The sequence below is a fragment of the Dryobates pubescens genome, chromosome 7 (assembly GCF_014839835.1).
Source record: "Dryobates pubescens isolate bDryPub1 chromosome 7, bDryPub1.pri, whole genome shotgun sequence".
In the NCBI taxonomy this organism is placed as follows: Eukaryota; Metazoa; Chordata; class Aves; order Piciformes; family Picidae; genus Dryobates; species Dryobates pubescens.
The window spans coordinates 33,313,390-33,336,211 of NC_071618.1; positions in this window are offsets into that span (position 1 = coordinate 33,313,390).

Sequence of the window (22,822 nt, forward strand, 5' to 3'; positions counted from 1 at the left end):
TCTTGACATCTATTCTTTCATATGTTTTTCCATTTTTCCTGCTCAAATATGACCCTTCCCCCCACACACTTTGCAGCACAAAATAATGTAACTATTGTTATCAATTAGACTATTTTAAATGAAATCTACCTTTGAAATACATTATACCATCAGTCAAAAATTTTAAAAAAGACCAAACAACTTTTTAGCTTCCATCCTCCCTCCCTCCCGCCCTCCCTCCTTCCCCCCTCCCGCCCTCCCTCCTTCCCTTCCTTCCTTTCCTTTCCTTCCTTCCTTCCTCCCTTCCTTCCTCCCTTCCTCCCTCCCTTCCTCCCTTCTTCCTTTCTTTCTTCCTCCCTCCCTCCCTTCCAAATTCCTTCCTCCTTCCTTCCTTTCAAATTCCTTCCTTTGAAATTCTTTCCTTCCTTACAAATTGATTCCTTTTGAATTCCTTCCTTCTTTCATTGTCTTTCTGGTACATAATTTAAATCTTCTTTCATTTGTTTGTAATTGTTCACAGTTTTGCCTAAAGGGTATTCTCACATATAAACTAAAGAATCTCAGTGCTCTAACACCTTCTCTAAATCTGTAATTGTTTTCTATATCCGTAAGTTGACAATTAATATGGTGATAACTAAATAAGTGTTTAAATTACATTGCAGTTGCTGAAAGTGTTACCAAGTTTGCCACTGTGTAACGTGAGAATGCATATGCCAAGAGTTAGAAACCAGCCAATGCTTAGAATTGTCCTTATTAAAAACAAAACAAAACAAAACAATCACAACAAAATGCACAAAAAAAACCCCAAACCAGCACAACAAACAAACAAACAAACAAACCTAAGCTGTTATTTTTATATTTGTGTGATAATGCTTCAGAGAGACTAAAAAAGAAGAAATATTGCTAAGTCACTATCAATTTTGTGTGGGATGAGATAATCATATGTATAAAAGAAATCTTGGAATCTCTGAAAGATTGCAGAAGATCATGTTCCTAAGAAAGACTGTACTACTAGTATTTATTGTACTATCTCACCTCAGCTGTTTTAAAGAAAAGCAAATTATATTTTATAGACCACTCACCTTTCACATTCTTCCTTCAGAAGGAATAAAATAATATACAGGGTGAGAATTCTGTATAGATATTCTAAGTTTCTGATAACTACTGGTGTGTTAAGAACTGTCAACATAGTATAGTCTATTGCAAAAAAACCCTAACTAAATATTTCAATACAAAATAAAAATGTAAGGTTTCATTTTGTTCATTTGTAATTCAACTAAATCATAGACTGCACTGGGTTGTAAGGGACCCTTAAAGTGCATCTAGTCTAAACTGTAGTAAACAGGGAGATCTCCAACTATGTCAGGTTGCTCAGAGCCCTATCACCTTTTCCTTGAATGTGTCTGGGGATGGGTCCTCCACCACCTCCCTGGGCAACCCATTCCACTGTTCTACCTATTCTACCACCCTCCTTCTAAAGAACTTCTCCCTAATGTCTGGTCTAAATCTACCATTTTCTACTCTAAAAATTTTGTCCCTTGTCCTGTTGCTACATGCTCGTGTAAACAGACCCAACTCAGCTTTTCCCTTCAAGTACAGGAAGGCTGCTATAATGTGTCCCTGGATCCTTATCCAGTTTGAAAAAATCCCGAGTCTCTCAGTCTGTCATTGTAGGAAAGCTGCTCCAGCCCTCTGATCATTTTTGTGGCCCTCCTCTGGACCCTCTGCATAAGGTCCACGTCCTTCTTGTGTTGAGGATTCCAGGGCCAGACACAGTACTCACATCAAGTAACACAAGAGCAAAATACAGCAGCAGAATCACGTCTCTCAATCTGCTTTTCACCCTTGTTTCGATTGGCCATTGTTGGCTCATGTCCAGCTTTCTGTCTACTTATACTCCCAAATGCTCTCTATCACATTCCCCATCCTGTTTTGATAATGAGGATTGTCCCAACCCAGATGCGGGACCTTGCACTCCACCATATTGAATGTCATGAGGTTAACCTGTGCCCACCTCCCAAGCTTGTTCCATGACATCCCGTCCTTCTGGCATATAGACCAGAGCACTCAGCTTGATGTCATCTGCAGACTTACTTAGGGTACATTCAATCTTGCTATCTCATTGATGAAAATGCTAAACAACACTGGTTAGGCCTTGCAGAATTCCAGATAGAGGACATTCATTGTGGTTTCCTTTTCCACTGATGAAGTCACTCCATTGTAGAAAGCCACTAGATTGGTCAGGCAGGACCATAATGGCTCTCTCAAATTACTGCCCTTATCAGAGCTTCTAGGAGGATCTGTTAGATATCTTCACAGGCATAGAAAAATATGCAAACTTATCTATCAGTAATAGAAAGCCCATCTGATTATTTCTGCTATTTATTGAAGATCTCATTAGTTGTAATTTTGATCTTCTAGTTTAAATTGTTCATTCTTCATATATAGTGGAAAAAAAAATGTTTTCTTTTAAAAATTTTTTTTTGTTAAACTAAAATGTTTGAATATGTGGTGTTTCAAACTATTCAGAATACTGTTAAACAACGAGTAATTCCTTTGGTCTTCTTTGAATCTTCTACAGCTAACTCTTTTTATCTTGGAGTGCAGATTTTAGAACTAGACTGGCTATGGCATATCATTGTTAGTTCCACCCATGCATAGTGCTGAACTGTCCTTATTGCTCAGTACTATTGTCTTTATGCAGTCTTTAATCTTTACCAGATTCACACTGGCTTAGTCATTTTCATTTGATTCAGAATATGTTAATTTCTTTGTCTTATTTGAAATAGCATTAAAAAATAGGCTATTCTTCCTTTTGAAATTTAAAAGGCTGTACAAAAATTCTGTTGCTGGAATTATCACTTCCCTCAGAAGAAACAAAAGCCACTCTTTTCAATTTCTCTTCTCTTGCTTCTTGCAGCTAATATCACAACATAAATGCACCTTTTGAATTATGGTATATTCTTAATGTGTTTGAGAAAAATCCCTTTGAAGTTTGATGAAAAGAGTGCAGGGAGAACCTTTTAGGATATTTCTTATATAGATTTCTCTTTTTAATAATTGATTCTTGTTCACAAAATAGAATCTCCTTGTTGCCATAGTTATGCAGGTTTTACTGTTAATTGGGTATGAGTCTTGCTGGAATTTTTAATAAGCTTTTACAGATGTCACTTTCTGCATTGTCATTATACTGTAGCAGAGATTTGCTGTCCGGAGTGTGGATCTGTCTCTGTGTCAGCACTATCCTGAAAGTAAGAAACAAAATGTAAGAAAATGGCATTTCTTAATTTTCTTCTTCTTCTTTTTTTTTTTTTTTTAACTTAAATATATTTATTTATGCATCTATTCTTATATACATAAAACTACTATGTGTTTTAGCTGCTACAGTTTAACTTTGTCCTTATAGAAAAGAGTAGAATTCTTAAGCACTTATTGGATTTTCTTAGCTTCCACTAATTTGGAAGTTTTTATTTTACATGTCTATGAGCTCTCCAAGACCTCAAAAATACAATATCTGTGTGCATGTGTGCATATTTGGAAAAAAAAATAAATATATGGATAGAATGATAGATAAGATCGTTTAAATACAGAATCACAGAATCACCAAGGTTGGAAGAGACCTCAAAGATCATCAAGTCCAACCTGTCACTATAGACCTCATGACTAAACCATGGCACCAAGTGCCACGTCCAATCCCACGTCCAACTACCTGAAGGGTGGTTGTGGCCAGGAAAGGGTTGGTCTCTTCTCCCAGGCAACCAGCACCAGAACAAGAGGACACAGTCTCAAGCTGCACCAGGGGAAGTTTAGGCTCGAGGTGAGGAGAAAGTTCTTCACTGAGAGAGTCATTCGCCATTGGAATGTGCTGCCCAGGGAGGTGGTGGAGTCACCATCCCTGGAGGTGTTCAAGGGGGGATTGGATGTGGCACTTGGTGCCATGGTCTAGTCATGTGGTCTGTGGTGACAGGTTGGACTTGATGATCTTTGAGGTCTCTTCCAACCCTGGTGATACTCTGATACTCTCATACTGTGCCACCTGGGCACACTGCTCCCTGGTCCATTTAATGTATTGTAGATATCATTGGGATGCAAAGACATTCCAATACAAAGTTACAAAGCAGTGGGTTTCTTGTATATTCTATAACTGAGTGTTTGTTTTTGAACAACAGGTACAATCAGAGGGGCTGTAGGCAGAGCCTAATATTGGCCACTTTTACTTCCCACCGATCTCTAATTCATCCCAGAGACTCTTTTGGTCAGAAACCAGCATTTTCCTGTTTGCTATCCCTAAAATTATCTCGGCATATCATTACACCAAGGTTTTAAAAGGCCAAATTAGGGTCACTGTAGTATACACAATTCATATACAGTGTACGAACAAAAAGACATATTTTGAAATCTATTTTCTTTACAATCTAAAATTTCAGAGTACAAGATTAAAAGGAATATGATAATACCATTCTGTAGACCTCTGAAATAGTGAATAAATATATTTGCAGAGTGTTTCAATAGTCCTTTGAAGAATCTAAAAGCCATTGAAGTGTGCACTAAGAAATCACTTGTTTGTTGCTACGTCTGCTAACATGTACTCATTTCACTTCATGCTGTCCATTTCACTTAAGGTGGATGTAATTGTTTCATGGGTAAAAACCATAATAATGCCCTTGTGTAATGTAATATGTTGGTGTAGCAGTAATTTTGTATTTTATAAACCCTCAATAAAGTATATTGTCAGACAAGAAGATGTTAATCATTTCTTAAACTAAGCCAGTGTCACAAAGTGCTTTGGGGCTTGACTGTTTATCTAGCTAACTTATGTGAACAATTCCAGACACAGGCTGGCTTGGACCAGCTGGCACTCAGCAAAGGCAAGAGTCCAGTTTCTGTTGAGTGCTTGTGGGTACGGTCATTTGGAGAACAACAGAGTTCAATAATATGGTCTCAAATCTTTCTGTGGCAGCTGGCTTTCATGTCAGAAAATGGTCCTGGGTGTGTTAAATTTATTAGACATGACATGTATGATTAAGTATCAAAGAGCAGATGCATTTTTGTTCCTTGAAATGGGCTTTAAAGTTGGATTTCGTGAAACAAAAACCCAAACAACAAAGCAAAACAAAGCAAACCTTTTAAATTTACTGGCATATAATAAGGTACAGAGCAATTTCATCTAACTCTAGATCTCTACCAGCTGCCATCTAAGTTATACTAAGTGCTTATATATCTCCTCGTCTAATTTATGGTAGATGTCTATTCTACAACAAACTGAAATTTCTTTTGCAGACATTTGTTTTCTTTCAATTGATTACAAAGTGATCCTTACTCATATTCTGAAGGCAGATCAGAAGATCTCTAAAATACAGGTTCAGAATTTATTCCAGCCTGAATCAGCTTTTAGCTTTTTGATGGTAAATTACTAGGAATTGATCCATTGGATTCCCCAGTTTTTAATTTCTGCTGTGTTTCCTGTAGCAGAAAGTGAAAGCCTGAAACCATACCAACCAAGTGAAACTTTTAAAAAAGTGTTCAACCCAGAAGCATGGTACGAGGGTTTGTACAGAAATTTTTATGCTGCTTTGGTTATGTGGTAGTGTGAAGGTTTAATCCTCCCACCACATAAAGCACAGCTAGACTCAGTTGGAGAAGCAAATGAAAAAGCTGTATTTTACAAGCAGAATGAAATGCAAAGAATATATATACAAAAAATACACTATTTACAGTATATACAAAAGTATACAGGAAAGAATGTAACACAGAAACACCCTCCTGAGGAGAATCCCCCCCCCCCCAGGTTCCCCTAAAACCTCTCTCTTCCCCCTTTTTGTCCAAGGCTAATTGGACGGAGAAAGGATTAAAAGAGAAGTGGATATTAAGGGAAATTTTGTTAGTGCAAAGCTTTGTTAGAGAAGTTAGGTTCTTATCTCATCAGTCCAAGGTCAGCGGCATGCACTCCGGCCAAGAACAGAAGAGAAAGGCAGAACAGACTGAACTCAGACTGTAAGTTCTTAAAGCTACATTCCACTGATCTACCAATGAAATTAGTTTAGAATTATCTTTGTTCTCCTTTTTACACCTAAACGTTTCAGCTAGAGAATTCTGTAGCCATCCTTTCTTAAAGGCACATCCTAAAACTGTCACAGGTTATCATAACTCCTTCAGTCAGGGATTTGATGTAACTGAATGGACATACGTATGAAAAATCTATTGTTATGATCATAAGAAATAATATCCATTTAAGTTTTTATTATATATAAATTAAAATATTGATAGAAGGATGGAAATTGATACCAACAAGGCTGGTAAGGGTTCTGGAGGGCATGTGTCCCAGTTTCAGGCTATGCCTTGAAAATTTTCCACAGATCTTGAACAGAAAGCAGTCAAATATCAATAAATCACTATTGGGTGTAAAAAGGAAAATAATGATATGTTCTAAACAATCCCATTGAACAGACTATCAACTTTCTCTCTCTTTTCAGCTTCCTCACTCTGGGAGACACTAACCTGTAGTTCTGGCTGGCTTTGTTGACCTTGGCTGTGTTCTTTGTCATGGCTGAGTATCCTAACAAAAAATTCTTTGCTCTTTCTCTTGTCCCTTTGTGTCCAGGGGGGTAGAAGGAAGGGGGCAGAGAAAGGGAAGCTATTAGCTCCCCTGGTTTTGGGCAAGGGGAGGTTCTTGTGCTGTTTATAAATTGTAAATACCTGTAAATATATGTAAATGCTGTGTCTTTTGTACATATTAATTGCATGTCATTGTAGATTGCAGTTTTGCTTGTAAATACAGCTTCATTTGCTCTCAGCTGAGTTGGTCTGACTATTTTTGGAGGGGAATTTTCAACCCACCACAGCATGTTACACAAGAAGTGGCTAAGGGAGCTGGGGTTGTTCAATCTGGAGAAAAGAAGACTAAGGGGAGATATTATTGCTCTATGCAATGACCTGAGAGGTGGCTGTAGTGAGGCTGGTGCTGGTCTCTTCTCCCAGCTAGCTAGCAATAAACAACAGGTTTTAGTTGTGCCAGGGGAGTTTTAGATTGGACATTGGGAAAAACTACTGAGAGAGTGGTAAAGTGTTGGAACAGGCTTCCTGGGGAGTCAGTGGAGTTGCCATGCCTGGAGGAGTCAAGGTGAATATAGATGTGGTGCTTCAGGATATGGTTTATGATAGCTGGGTTATGGTTGGACTTGATGAACTTAAAAGTCTTTTCCAGCCTTAGTGATTCTGTGATTGATATATGCCTGTGATAAAGCTATAAATGTTTTTATGTATCAAGTGTTGTTGCAATTTTGTGCTTATACTCATTGGAAAAGTAGAAACAAAATACCATTGTCATTATAATTTGTGTTATTTCTCTGTACTTAGTAGGTTCAGCTCTTTTTATTGTCACAAACACCATCTTCTTATCAACATGACAATCTTAGAGCAGCATCATAACTTTCTCATCTTTTTGACTGAGAAAAGCCATCTCTATGTAAATAATATGGATTAGCTGCTTGATTCTGGATTCACCTGGAATTTGACAATACCACTAGAAAAATTTTCAGTCCCTAACTCTAAATACTGTATATATTAAAAAAATATATAAAATATCCATTTTGCTCTCACTAGCTACAATGATGATCACAATATTTATTGGGGGTTTTTTTTAAATGAAGGAGGGTTTCTGGAGGCATTCTATTCAGGCTCCAAACTAACTAAAAACTCTAAATTACTTTTCATAATCAAGTTTGGGAAGGATTTAAAAGAAACAACCTTAAAGTGCTCACTAAACCACTTCTTTCTAATAGAATTAATGAGTGCTGTACTTCATTAATTTTATGCATTTGTTCTGAATTAAGGGCTTTCCTTACGTGATTCTCAACATGAATCTACTATGGAGTCAGGCTCACAGTAATCCTTAAGATGGATGTGGTGGTTTGGCTCTGGCTGGGGGCCAGATGCCCACCAAAGCCATTCTATCACTACCCTTCTTTGATGGACAGGGAAGAGAGAAAATATAACAAAATCACAGGAGTCAAGATAGAAGTCATTTAATAAAATGCAAAGCCATAGCAAAGGCCACTCACAGAAGCAAAAGCTGAAAAAACAAAGATGTTATTCTCTACCTCCTATCAAACAGGCAATGTTGGGTCACTCCAGGCAAAACAGGGCTTCAATACACTTAGAGGTTGCTCCAGAGGACAGATGTCAGCAATGAATGTCCCCACACTTCTTTTTTTTTTCACTTAGCTTATATATGTGAGCTGACTTCATATAACATAGAATACCACTTTTGTCAGTTTGGGTCAACTGGCTCAGCTGTGTCCCCTCTCAAGGTCTTGCCCACCTCTCAGTGTGCTCTTGGGGCAGGGGAATGTTGAAAAAGCACAGCCTTGGTGCTCAGCTCAGCAGTTGCTAAAACACCGGTGTGTTATCAACACCCAGCTACAGCACTGCAAAACACAGCACTAGATAGATGTTCTATGGAGAATTAACTCCAGCTCAGACAAACCCAATACAATGGAAAACTTCTCTTTACTCTCAATTCCATAGATTTTAGGCCCACGTGCATTTGTACATTTTACCTGTTCTTTGGTTGGTTGGTTTGGTTGGTTGGCTTGGTTGGTTTGTTTGCTTTTTTGAGAGAGAGAGTGATAGAAGGGAGCAATTCATACTACCATTGAAATTCATAATTATAATTAAACACAGTGGTGTATGAGCATCAGATAGACACCGACAAGGTCATCTATACTGTCAAAGGTCAATACTATTTCAGATGTATTTCAGATATACCAATATGAAATAAAAGAATTCGACTTCAAGGTTCATATTGACAAAATTCTGTAACTGTCTGAAAACTTAGTTCTGGTGCTAGCATTTACACTAAGTAAATATATCTTCAGTATAAGTGAAAATTACTTCTGACCAGCACTTTTGTTGATTATGGTTTATTGTAAATTTGTTCTGTCAGGAATATGATAGCACTCTGGAACATCAGAAAGTTGTTATGGTCTTGCTTCTTGTTGTGGTGTGAGTGTGAGTAAAAGTAATGCTTATAATGGGTGATGGGGAATTAAAAAAAGCTGAACCAAATGTCACCTCTGAAGATCTGCCTTCTCATGTACAGTGCAGAAGCCAGTCATGTGGCTAACACAGATTATTTCTGCTTGATAATGATGAAAGATTGCAAATCTTCTAAAAATGTTACAGCTTTCATATGTGAAAAGTAACATGGTGAAATACACAGCCTTAGAGAAGATGAATTGGTTTTGTTCCTGTGAATCACATTCATTATTGTGGGCAGGATATTGTATGAAAATTGTTCCATAGCTGTTAACTGCAATTGCATTAGTTTCCCTTTGCATTATTGCAAGCATTTTATAAGACAAATCTCTGGTCTTTCATTTAAGAAGTGTAAGAAGAAACTAGAGGTCCATCAGTATGCCAGACCCTTCTGTAAGCAATGTCCAGCTCCAAGAATAATAATAAAGTTATTAGGAATAGTTGAAAAAGAAGTAACAAGACAAAATTATGTCTAGCCCATTTGGTAGCCTTCTAGGAAGAGAAAATTTCTGTTGATTATTTAATATCCTTAAAGATGTAGAGGATGGGATAGAATGACTCAACAGATTCACAGACAATAACTGGTTTTAGTGAGAGGTAGATATGCTGTTATTCTAAAGGCTGGACTTCAAAAGGTTGGAGGAATTTCATTAAATTCAACAAAAGGAAATGTGAAGTCTTGCACCTGGACAGAATAACTCCAGTGCAATCTTGTAGACTAGTCTCCTGCCAATTAGAAAGCTGGCTGCTGGAAAAAGCATAGCAATTTGGAGGACAAGAACTTAAATGTAAGTCTTCAACATGCCCTTGCAGCAAAAACCAAAAGCCAGTCACCTGCAGGACTGTATTAGCAAGACTGAAGCCAGCTGTCACTAGTTGGCACCTGGAGTACTGACCTCTGCACTCTTGGGTATGCAGTACAAGGAAGATTTTGATGTACTGGAATTGAGTCAAGTGGAGAGCTATCAAGGATTACTGTGGTGTTGGGGCACTGAAAGTATCACTTGAACAGAAAAGTGACACTGCTGACTTCAATTTATCAAGCAGTGAAAGCAAAAGATAGGTTGTCAGGGAAAAGCTTTTCCTGTAACTCATGCACACATGTCAATGGAGGCTAACCATAGCTGATCCAGAGAAATGGTAATATGTGGTTTAGACATCTGCTTAGAAATATTCCCCAAGTTTCTACTGATACAGGTCTTTACAGATAGATGCTATAAGGGTATGTGAAAAAAGGCTTTCTATTCCTCTAAAGACAAAGGCCATAAGGGACACAGACCTGAGGGAGAAACAGTAAAGGAGATAAAGGAAGAGGAAGCAAGGAGGAATAAAATGGGGAAATGGACAGAAAACATACAAAAGGGGCTAGTCAAGTGTAAAATGGGACCAGTCAATACACTTGCCTGTCTGAGCCTGATGTTGATCACCTTGTGTCAGGGCAGGAGTATCAGGAGGGCAGAGGGTTGATGCTAGCATGAATACAGGGGGCCTGTGAGACAAGTGAGAGATGTGTGTGTGCAGCGAACATCCAGCTGTAGCATCTGGCAAGTTAAGGACCCATGGGGCAGGTAAGGGAGGGCTAGGATCCAGGCCAGAGAGTTGCTCAGGGAACTGTAAACGTGCATGTGCTTGTGAATCTAGAGAGCATGGGGTATGTGCTGCAGTGCTTTGACCTCCTGCCTCTGCCAGCCCAGGAGGAGGAAGGGACTTGACTGGCTGTGCCTGTGTCTGTTGTGAGACCCCAATGTCAATGCTACTGTGGTTTCTGTGTGATCAGTCATATTAGTATCCTCTGTATCCATGTGTCTCTGGGATATGTGACCAACTTTGCTGCTAGTTGAACTTGCACAGGAGACAGCAAGCAGCTGTAACTCTCAGCCTGGGCAGAAACCCCAGGTCCTTGGGGCATTTTGATGGGCTCCAGCAGCTGAGTAGGAGAATCTTGGGCAGGTGGAGAGGGTAGAAGCTCTCAAATTTCCTTGAGTTGACTGTGCTGGCCACTAATCAGTCCATGGTGATATCATAGCGCACCTTTCTCATAGTTTTAAATATTGTTCTCCTGTCACTTGATCCACAGGCTATCCCAAGGCTCGTCACATCCTACTCTTGTTTCCATTGTCTTGTTTGCCACAGTTCACTATACCATTTAAAGAGAAGATGAGAAAACTGGGCTTAGTCTTAGTAGGAGCTAACTAGAGCAAGACACTACTGTTACCTTCAAGTACCTCGAGCACATTATACAGAAGTTATACCTTTTCTCAGAGGTATTAAGGAATAGAATGAGAGTAAAGGGCACAGATTGCAACATTAAACTTGTTTATTTGTTTATGTTCACCAGAACTGGTTGCCCCATAATGCTATGATTTATCATCTTTGAAGAGATTAAAATTCAGATCAAAATAACTTCAAATATATGAAATGAGGGAAAAAATATTTTTTCTCCAAAAAAATCATTAAATCAAAGGGAGTTATAGAAATACAGAAATACAGATCCATAATATTACATTTTTCAATCTATTCACAAGTTTTAGGAAAAGAGCTGAAATATTCTTCAGTTGCACAATCATAAGATAAACTCACTGAAATATTCTATAAAAAATAAATTGCTCCATTCTGGTTTTGTTATTGCTAAGTCTGACTAAGTTTCTGCTAGCCCTGAGTATATAATTACAGACAACAAAGATTCATCAAGCTTTTATAAGAAACCAGACAATGTATCTGTGCCACACTAGGAAACAAGTTAAAAGACAGAAAATGCTTTCTCTGTCTGCTTATGCTCTTACTATTTTCTAGTGACTAAGCAAATAAACATAGCATGGTGGAGTGACTCCCAGTTTCTGACATTTTTAAAACTCCCTTAAATTTAAGCCTGTAACCTTTTACATTGACGGTCTAGACAGCAATGTTTAAAGTCACAATGTAAAGAAGATTCTTTTCTTCTCACATCATGTTACCAAATCCTTGTTTTATCTTAGATCAATTACTGTGCGCTGCAGCAATGGGATGTGATGACTTTGTATTTTAAAAAGCGGCACAAAAAAAGGAGAAAATGCCTTCCTTTATCTCAGTAATACTTTTTTCTACAAAGCATGAACATAAAGACTCTTGTTAAGAGTATCTTCTGCAAAGTTAACTCCTCAGGAAGTTTCACAGTTGGATGCCAGGCATATTTTGTTTTTTCTTTAATCCTTTCTCTTTCCTCTCCCTGAAAGTAAATTTTATATTTATTTTATTTTATTTTTGAACATAAGGACATCTGATTCTTTATCTGGCAGTAGATACTTGCATAAAATACGAGAGAAAAATCAAATGCAAACACTTCAAGAATATATAGAAATTTTTGCAAGAATGACCTGTACTATAGTCACAAATGTAGAACTAGAAGGTTGGGAGCCAACATTGGTCAGTTAGAGGGTAGAAGGGCTCTGCAGAGGGACCTCAACTGACTGGACAGAGTCCAACGGGATGGCATTCAACAAATCCAAGTGCTGGGTACTGCACTTTGGCCACAACAACCCCATGCAGAGCTACAGGCTGGGGTCAGAGTGGCTGGAGAGCTGCCAAACAGAAAGGGACCAGGGGGTGCTGATTGACAGCTGCCTAAACATGAGCCAGCAGTGTGCCCAGGTGGCCAAGAAGGCCAAAGGCATCCTGGCCTGCATCAAGAATAGTGTGACCAGCAGGAGCCGGGAAATCATTGTGCCCCTGTACTCTGCACTGGTTAGGCCACACCTTGAGTACTGTGTCCATTTCTGGGCCCCTCAGTTTAAGAAGGACATCGAGACACTTGAACGTGTCCAGAGAAGGGCAACGAGGCTGGTGAGAGGCCTTGAGCACAAGCCTTATGGGGAGAGGTTGAGGGAGCTGGGATTGTTCAGCCTGGAGAAGAGGAGGCTCAGGGGGGACCCTATTGCTGTCTACAACTACCTGTAGGGTGGTTGTAGCCAGGAGGGAGTTGGTCTCTTCTTTCAAGCAACCAGCACCAGAACAAGAGGACAGAGTCTCAAGCTGTGCCAGGGAATTTTAGGCTTGAGGTGAGGAGAAAGTTCTTCACAGAGAGAGTCATTCACCACTGGAATGTGCTGCCCAGGGAGGTGGTGGAGTCACCATCCCTGGAGGTGCTCAGGAGGGGATTGGATGTGGCATTTGGTGCCATGGTTTAGTCATGGGGTCTGTGGTGACAGGTTGGACTTGATGATCTTTGAGGTCTCTTCCAACCTTGGTGATTCTGTGGTTCTCTTCTGGAGGGCAATCTTAAGGGATAATTGCATAAACGCTTATCAGACTATCACCTTGTACAAGACCTTCCTCACCTCTACCAATCAATCTAAGTTCTACCTATGATGGTACTAAACATTCAGGGAAAGAAAGTAAGTACAGGGTGAAGTAAGTAACAAGTAAATATGACTTTTGACATTAAAAGTAACGGACCATAGGCTTTGTACTTAAAAGGCAGTGATGCATCTAGTGGATTTTCAAGGTTTGCCTTGGATGACCTGGGTTTAATCATTCACTAGTGGTGAAGTGACTATTTCCCCATCTGTGCTGTAGCTGAAGCTCTGAGTATATCACGTACAATGAAGGCATGAGATTCTGCTTCTCTAAGACTCTGGTTCTGTGTTCTTTATACCTTCCCATCAAATATTTACACACTTTGAGCCTCCTGAGCTTTCTCTATTCCAGAATCAACAATTTCAGGTCTCAGCCTCTACTTGTAAAGGAAAATTTTCACACTCTAAATAATCTTCAGAGACTTTGAATGTGGTTCACTATGTGCTAGGGAGTCCAGACAAGGACTCAGTACTTTATATATGTCTCACCAGTACCAATCACCTTGTCCTCAATATGCTTGGAAATGGTTTCTAGCACTACTTGCTCCATTACCTTGCCAAGGACTGAAATGAGACTAACTGTCATGGGGTTCCAGTAGTTACTTTTTCCCTGTTTTTTCTCATATGTGTCCACCTATGTCCTAGAAGAAGCTCCAAAAAATTTGTGGTACGTACCATTTTTACACCTAATCACAAATACAGTTACAGAATGTTTCCAAAAGATCTGTCAACCCAGAGAGAGGGACCACATAAACATGAAGGTGTCCAGGCTCCTGGCTATAAGGAGTGCCAGAGTCTCACTTCTCATGACAGACTGCAGGGACTACACCTGTATTCGCTGTGAGCAAGTGGGTGACCTCTGTCTAGTGGCTGAGCTGAAGGAGGAAGTTGAAAGGCTGTGCCCTATTAGGGAGTGTGACAGGGACCTGGACAAGTGAAATCAGACTCTGCTGTCCCTCAAACAGTAGTCAGGACACTAAGCACTCCCTACTCTCTTGCCAGCTTCCCAAACAGAATGACTCAGAAACTGGAGATCAATGGAGCCAAATTCCTCCCAAGCCACTGAACCCCCTCAGGTGCCCCTGAATAATAGATTTGCTGTTCTTAGTGAACCTCTTTTCACCAAAACAATGTTCAGCAAGCGGCAGCAGCTATGAAAGCTTGTCTATTTTATGTCATTCAGAGAGGCTAGGGGTGAGCAAACCTACTGTCAAAACATCCACAGTTAAGAGGAAAAGACAGGTGCTTGTCATCAGGGACTCACTTCTGAAGGATGTTGAGGGTCCTATATGCAGATCTGATCCACTCTTTAGGGAAGTCTGTTGCCTACCTGGGACCAGGGCCAAGGACATAGTAAGAAAACTTCCTACCCTGATCCACCCAACTGAGTACTACACATTGTTGGTTTTCCACGTAGCCAATGACAAAATTTCAACAAGAAGTTTGAGATCGATAAAGAAGGACTTCAGAACCCTGGGACAAATAGCTAAGGGGTCAGGAACACAAGTAATATTTGCTTCTGTCCCCCCACTAGCTATGCCTAATGATTGAATAAACATGAAAATTCAACATATTAATGCCTGGATGGGGAACTGATGTCAATGGCAGGATTTTAGGTTCTTTGATCATGGGCTACTCTGCAAGACCCCAGGCTTCCTTACTACAGAAAAAAAATTCTTGTCCCTAAGAGGAAAAGAATCCTGGGGCAAGAACTGGCAGGGATGGTTGATAGGTCTATAAACTAATTTTGAAGGGGCAAGAAGGAAAAACCAGGCTCATTGAAGACAATCCTAGGCTGTAGGGAATAATGGGTTATGTGACACCCACGATAGCAACAGATACTCTCAGATACTGGAATGTGGTAATGGACTTTTCAGGAAGGACAGACTGACAAGGCAAGGTGGTGGAGTAGCTCTCTACATGAATAAGCAACTAGAATGTGTTGAGCTTAACCCAGGGGAAGATGATAAAAGTGTTGAAAGCTTTGGGTTAGAGTGAAGGGACATACAAACACGGACAACATGGTTGTGGATGTTTACTACAGACCACTGAACCAGGAAGAAGCTACTGATGAGGCCTTCTATGGGCAGCTTGAAGTAGCCTCCAGATCAAGTGCGTTGGTGCTCAAGGGTGATTTCAAACACACTTAGTTGGAAAGATCACACAGCCAAGCATAAACAGTTTGGTGGGGGGAGAACTGAACAAAAGGTTCCTGCAGTGCATTAATGACAACTTTCTGCTGCAAGCAGTTGAACAACCAACAAGAAGTGCAATGCTGGACCTGGTATTAACAAACAAATAACTGGTTCTAGATGTTAAGGTTGGGGGTTGCAGTGGCCATGACATGTTAGAGTTTAATATCAACAGACGAAGCAGGGTGGTAAGTCAAATTTCAATCTTGGACTTTAAGAGGGCTAACTTTGCCCTCTTCAAGACTCTACTTAGAAATACCCAGTGGGCTAGAGCTCTGAAAGGAAGTGGGACCCAAGAGAGCTGGTTAATATTCAAATATTACCTCCTCCAAGCTCAAGAGAAATGTTTTCCCTTGAAAAAAAAATCAAGTAAGGCAGGCAGAAGATGTGCTTGGATAAGCAAGGAACTCTTAGTAATACTCAAAAAGAAAAAGGTTTACAATATATGGAAAAGAAGTCTGGTCAATTGGGAGGATTATATAGATATAACCAGAGAATGTACAGATGCAACAAGGAAGACCAAGGGCCTCTTGGAACAGAATCTTGCCAGAGGGGTGAAAGAGAACAAGTAGAGTTTTATCAAATACATCAGTGATAAAAGGAAGAGCATACGGTGCCTTCAGCGCAGAGATTACACCTGGAATACTGCATCCAGTTTTGGGCTCCCCAGTTCAAGAAAGACAGAGAACTGCTCAAGAGAATCCAATGGACAGCCACTGGAGAGAATCCAATGGACTTGAGCATCTCCCCTGTGAAAAAAGGCTGAGATCCCTGGGACTGTTTAGTCTTGAGAAGAGAAGACTGAAAGGGGATTTCATCGATGTGTATAAATATCTGAAGGGTAAGTGTCAAGTGGAGGGGGCCAAGCTCTTCTTGGTGGTGCACACCAAGAAGAGGACAAGAAACAATGGTTTCAAACTTGAACATAGATCTCACCTCAACATGAGGAGAAACTTGTTTACAGTGAGGGTGACGGAGCACTGGAACAGGCTGCCCAGGGAGGCTGTAGAGTCTCCTTCTCTGGAGACTTTCCAGACCCATTTGGATGCATTCCTGTATTGACTACCCTAGGACTACCCTAAGTTGTTCTGCTTTGGCAGGGGGGTTGGACCTGATGATCTCCTGAGGTTCCTTCCAACCTCTAATATACTGTGATACTGTGTAGAAATCATATTCTTGCTAAAGTTTCTATTAGTGTGAGTTGCAGTTTGTAACTTATATCATGCCTGGAATCGTAAAAATGTTAACAATTTTTCTACTTTCTTCTACCTCTGCTACTTAAGCTTTGAATGAATTTTTCCTTTTTGAAACATATCTTTTTTTTAGACACTCAAATTTATCTGATAATTAACCTCTAATACTTTTTTCCTGATCTATTGTATTGTGGTTTATCTATCTACATAAAATTATTTTTTTAATGTAAAAATGCATGTTATTCTGAATATTTTTAAATTGTTTTGAAGATTCTGTTTTACAAAAATATCCTTTAAAACTTTCATGCCACATGCAAATGTTTTACTCTTTTAGCCACTTTTCTTCCATTGTCTTTTAAACTGGCTATACCATTTTCCTATAGCATTCTGTATTGATCTCATACTTCAGTGTGAAGGATTCACATATACACTTTTTCTCCTCTGAGAACTTTACTTTTGAGTAAACCAAACTATTTCTGTGGTCATTATTACACCTTTTCTTGTTGTTTGTTTGGGGTTTTTTTTTGAGTGTTGTTGTTGTGTAAATCTCAGCCCTGAGCACAGCTAGAAATATAAAGAATTCTCTTGTTGTGGTACTTTTCCAAGAAGCAGTCCTTGATGGCATCTAATTTATTGTTTGTATCTAGCATGAACATTTACCCTCATTACTTGGAGTAATTGAAATCTCCTTTACAGCTCCTCATCTCCATTAGACACAAATGGATAATGCCATTTCAGATGCCCTAAAGCAATGGAAGCTTTCACACAAAGCTGAGAGGTGTGACATAGGACATAGGGGTGATCTCAGTTTATAAATCAGCAACTGCGTAACACACAGCACCCTAAGGAAATGGCACTAGATACCTCTATGCTGACAACTAAGCTGTGCACTCTGCTTCTTTATATATAACACTACTTTCCTCCTGAAGCTAGGCAAACCTGTTAGAAAACATACTTTGAGTTCTTGTATTAGAACAGTGAGCTAGACATGTCTTGTACACTCCCCAGGTGAATTTCCACTCATAAAACAGCACTCAAAATCTGCTCTCATTGGGAAGGCATCGTATATAACATCCAATTATTAAGTTTTTTAAAAAGAACTTAATGCTTGAAGCCAATACATAAATATATCAGAATTAACAGTTCTATTAAAATCCATCTGAAGTATACGGCATTGTCGACCCACATTTTCAGCAATTAAGAAAATAATAAAATTAACATCAATTTCAATTAATTTTACCCTAGTTTCCTACATATAACACAAATCCAATTATTTTAGGATTCTTTGAAGTAGGAGAAAGCACATTATCCAAGGGGGGAAAATACACAATGGAGCTGCCACATGCAGCAACAGTGAAGTTGCATGGTTATATAACAAAGCTTATGGCAAAAGCTCAGATATTAAAACCACTTTCATTAGATTTATAAATTCACTTTTATCTTTAGAGATCTGTTTTCAACCCTTGGGATACTTGGAGGGAAAAAATAGACAGCTGCTGTACATCAGTAAACTACCTTGTAATTGTATCTTTGATAACTAGAAACAACCAAATATTCTTCAGGTCTTAAAAATTTTCTTGTAATTTTATTCTGCAAGTAAATTCAAGTCAAGAAAAAAATTAAGTCAAAGAAATAGCAACAGGAATGGAAAATACAGTCTAGACAGTACTCCATGATGTTCTCCTACAAGCATAGATCCCTTCCATGGGCTTCAATCCTCCCAGTGGTAAACTGGTCCAGCACCTGACTCCCTCAGAGTAACAACCCTCTTCAGAATCAGTTCCCAGCTCCAACATGGGGTTCTTCTCAGGGATTCTTCAGCATTGCTGTTCTCCAAGGGCTTGCAAGGGTTCAGCCTGCCACTTTGCCATGGACCAAAGGAGAATGGCTGCTCTGGTGTGCCTTGCCTGCTCCTTTCTCATTGTCTTCGGTGTATGTACTCTTTCCTATGTCCCACTCCTCTCCAACACTAAAGAACTCCCAATATAAAAAGAAGTTACCTAACAGTTCTTTCTCTCAGATATGTCTTTTCAGAGGCACTGATTAACTTGACCTTGGCCAGAGGCAAATCTGACTTGGAAACAGGGGAGCTTCTGGAAGTTTCTTACAGAAGAGCCATGTCAGTAGCTCCCACCTCCATTATAAAACACCCCAACCCCCACCCTGCACCCCCAGGAATAATTACTGTCCCTGCCTTATTCTTGCTATACTGAGAATCAGTTGTGCCTACTGAAAGCTCGATATCTTTCTTGTGTTGACAGACCCAAAACTGAACACAGTATTCAAAATGTGATTTCACAGGTGTTGAATACAGGGTGACAATCATCTCTCTAATCCTGCTGCACACATTGTTTCTGATACATGGCAGGATGCTGTCAGTCTTTTTGGCCACCTGGGAAAACTGTTAGCTTATATTCAGCCAGCTATCAACCAACACCCACAGGTAATTTTATGCTAAGCAGCTTTCCAGCCTAAGCCAGCAGCATTGCATGGAGCTGTTGTGATGGAAGTGCAGGAAGTGCTTGGCCTTGTTAAACCTCATACAACTGGCCTCCATTCATCAATCTGGCCTGTTCAGATCCCACTCTAGAGCCTTCATACCCTTGAGCAGATCAAGACTCCTGACCAACTTGGTGTTGTCTGCAAGCATTATAAGGATGAACTCAATCTCCTCATCCAGATCATTGATAAAAATACTAAAGAAAACTGGTTCCAGTATTGAGCTTTGGAGAACACTACTTTTGACCACCTGCCAACTGGATTTAACTCCATTCACCACCACTCTTTGGCCATCCAGACAATTCTTTTACCCAGCAAAGCATTCCCCCATCCATCCATGAGCAGCCACATTCTTCAGAAGGATTCTGTGGGACATGGTATCAAAGGGTTTACTAAAGTTTAGGAAACAATATCTATAACCTCTCCTTGTTATAAAAGGAGACCAGGTTAGTCAATCACAACTAACTTCATGACTTCATGGACCCATGCTGACTGGGCCTGATCACCTTGTCCTATATTTGCTCCATAATGGCCCTCAGATGATCTGCTCCATAACTTCCCCCGGCACCAAGATCAGACTGACAAGTTATTTCCCTGTATAAGCTTTCTGGCCTTTCTTGTAGATGGCCATCACCTTTGCAACTGGGATATCCCTGATTAGCCAAGACTCCACCAGCTCCCTAAGTACTCTTGGATGAATCTCATCCCACCCCTTAGACTTGTATGGATGGAGTTGGTATAGCTGGTCACTAATCATTTCTTGTTGGATTATGGGGGTTTTGTTATGTTCCCTGCCCCTGTCTTGCAGGTGCAAACTTGCCCATGATCCTCCTGCCTTATAAGACCACATCTTCCCTCATCCTCTTCCCTTCCCTTTCTTTTCAAACTTCTGCTTATTAAACAAAGAAAAAGAAGGAAAAAAAGACCCTTTTCCCTCCTCACAGTTATGGATTTTTCTTATTTCTCTGTCTCCTTATTTGTCTTTTGGGGCAAAAAGATGACAAGGAAAGAGTATTTGAAACCTCCAGCCCATGGCAGCATCAGCAGCTCTAGCCATGTTTCATCTGTGAATCCTTCTCTCCTGCCTTCAGCTCTGGGGCATAAATTTGTCATCTCTTTGCAAACTTCAGTGGCTATAGACAATGTTATGAAAACCAGCATACCTTCACCTGGAACATCTCTGTGTGAAAATGCCCTACATAATGTCAATAGTAGAACTGACTGCTGTACATGTTTTAATTTAACCTGAAAGTGTTGATGATCCTCACTATTCACTTACTTCATCTTTGTCTTTTCTTCATGAAACTTCTCTGCCATGGCATTTTTTTTTATCCTGTTCTGTTGTTTACCCTTTCTTTTTACCTTTCCTTAGGCTTTTAAACATAAGGTATGTACCAGCACACCACTTGTACTGTCTTTTACCTTCCAGTAGTGTCTATGACATATTACACCTTTGCATTTTTTAGTCTCTTTACGTTGGAGGTTTGTTTTATTTATTTTTTTGTTGTTGGGTTTTGTTTTCATTTTTTTGTTTGTTTTGCTGTGGGTTTGTTTGTTGGGGATTTTTGTTTGTTTGTTCAAATAAATGAGTTATTGAAGGTTAATGAAAACAGGTTATTTATTGTAGGTTTTTTATTAACGGCTGTGACAGTCGTAGATGTTTTTGTACATTTTGAATAGTGTTATGACTATAAACTAGGTTTCCTGACTATTACAGTGTATCAAAGCAGACACTATATGTCCTTTGAAAGGCTTATTCACTGGCTAACTTACAAATGAATCACTGACACCATCCTACATGAGAGTAACAGACATACGTTTTATCTATTCTCCTTTTTAATTTTGTTCAGAGTATCACATTATTTGCTATTATACTGGCAAGGTAGTCCAGGATATAAACCAAATACTATATTGTTAGCCATGCCTGGGCTTTCAATCCTAAGAATTTTTTTTCAACTCATTAAAGTATTTTAACTGGAAAAGGTGAGATAGATTCATGATTTTTCATATTTAATGTGTGTATATGTGTGCAGCACAAAGAATAATGGCAGCAAATAGAGGAAAGAGTAAGCATAATCTAATATACTAATGTCTTTCATCTAGCCATTGGACTTTCAATATTCTTCTGGATTCTCAGAAAATCCAGAGTTGCTTTTTTCTTCTTTACCTAATTCTTAAACATAGAAAACATAACATATATAAAACAAAAAAATTTCAGTGCAGTATTTCCAAAAGATATAACTGAATCAATAATTTAAAACTAAACTTATTTCTATTTAAAAATAAAATACAATTAAGATATTTCTAAAATGTAGAATATAAAAGCATATATTCCCCCCCCTTGTGTTTCACATTTTTTCTTAAAGTTAATGTGTTAAATCTTTTTGATGGTGGAGCCAAAGGGATATGTTAAATATCTAAAAGCAAAATAAAAAGAACATGTCTTCATACCTTTCTATTGTAAATGAAAATCCTCCACATGCCATTTATAAAGGAGAAACTCACAGAGTAGATGTTTCATATATAAACCCATTTTCTTAAGTAGTTACCTTTTCTTTTTTCTATTTTAAAATATTGTAATTAATTTAAAATATCTTTGCTTTCTCTTTGAAACTTGAACCTAAATTAAACTCATGATTTTGAAATATAACTCTTCTCCCCTCTTCAGTCGTTAGGAACTCATTAGTCAAAATCACAAAATTTAAAAGGGAGTGGAACATCTTCCTTACAAGGACAGTCTGAGGGAGCTGGTACTCTTCAGCTTGGAGAAGAGGAGACTAAGGAGTGAGCTCATTCATGTTTATGAGTAAGTGAAGGATGAGTACCAAGAGGAAGGAGACAGGCTCTTTTTGGTGATGCCCCACGACATGACAAGGGGCAATGGGTGGAAGCTGAGGCACAGGAAGTTCCATGGAAACAGGAGGAAGAATTAATTCACTGTAAAGGTAACAACAGAACACTGGAACAGGCTTCCTAGAGGGGGGTTGGAGTCTCCCTCTCTGGAGATATTCTAGACATGCTTGGATGAGTTCCTGTTTAACCTGGTATAGGTGATCTGCTTTGGAAGGTGGGTAGGACTAGATGATCTCTTGAGGTCCTTTCCGGCCCCTAACATTGTGTGATTCTGTGATTCTGGTTTCCACCTCTCCAAAGAGTCAATGCAAGAAACTCAACAAATAAATCTGGGGACTTGATCATCAAGAACAACCATATCTTCCATCATGGAAGCTACCATTTTGATAATAAAGCTCCAGGCTATGCCTTTTTAATAGTACTGCATTTCTAAACTGGTAGCTGTTCTGTAGTGCTTTGAGCTGTGTCTTCAGAATTTGGCAAAAGTTTAAATGCATGTTACTGCTATCTGTAGTGTTCCAGGAACTGTTTGGAAATGACAAGTGACATCTTGGGAACCGCTATAATAATTAAACTCACATAAACTCTTTATGCTGGTTCCAATATGATGACATTTCCAACAAAAAATGGTGTTTATTTTCTTGCTTGTTTTACTGAGATAAACTTGTTTACATATAGCCTTTCTGAATATGACACAATCACAATTATTTATAAAGTATCATTGTTAGTTTGCTGTATA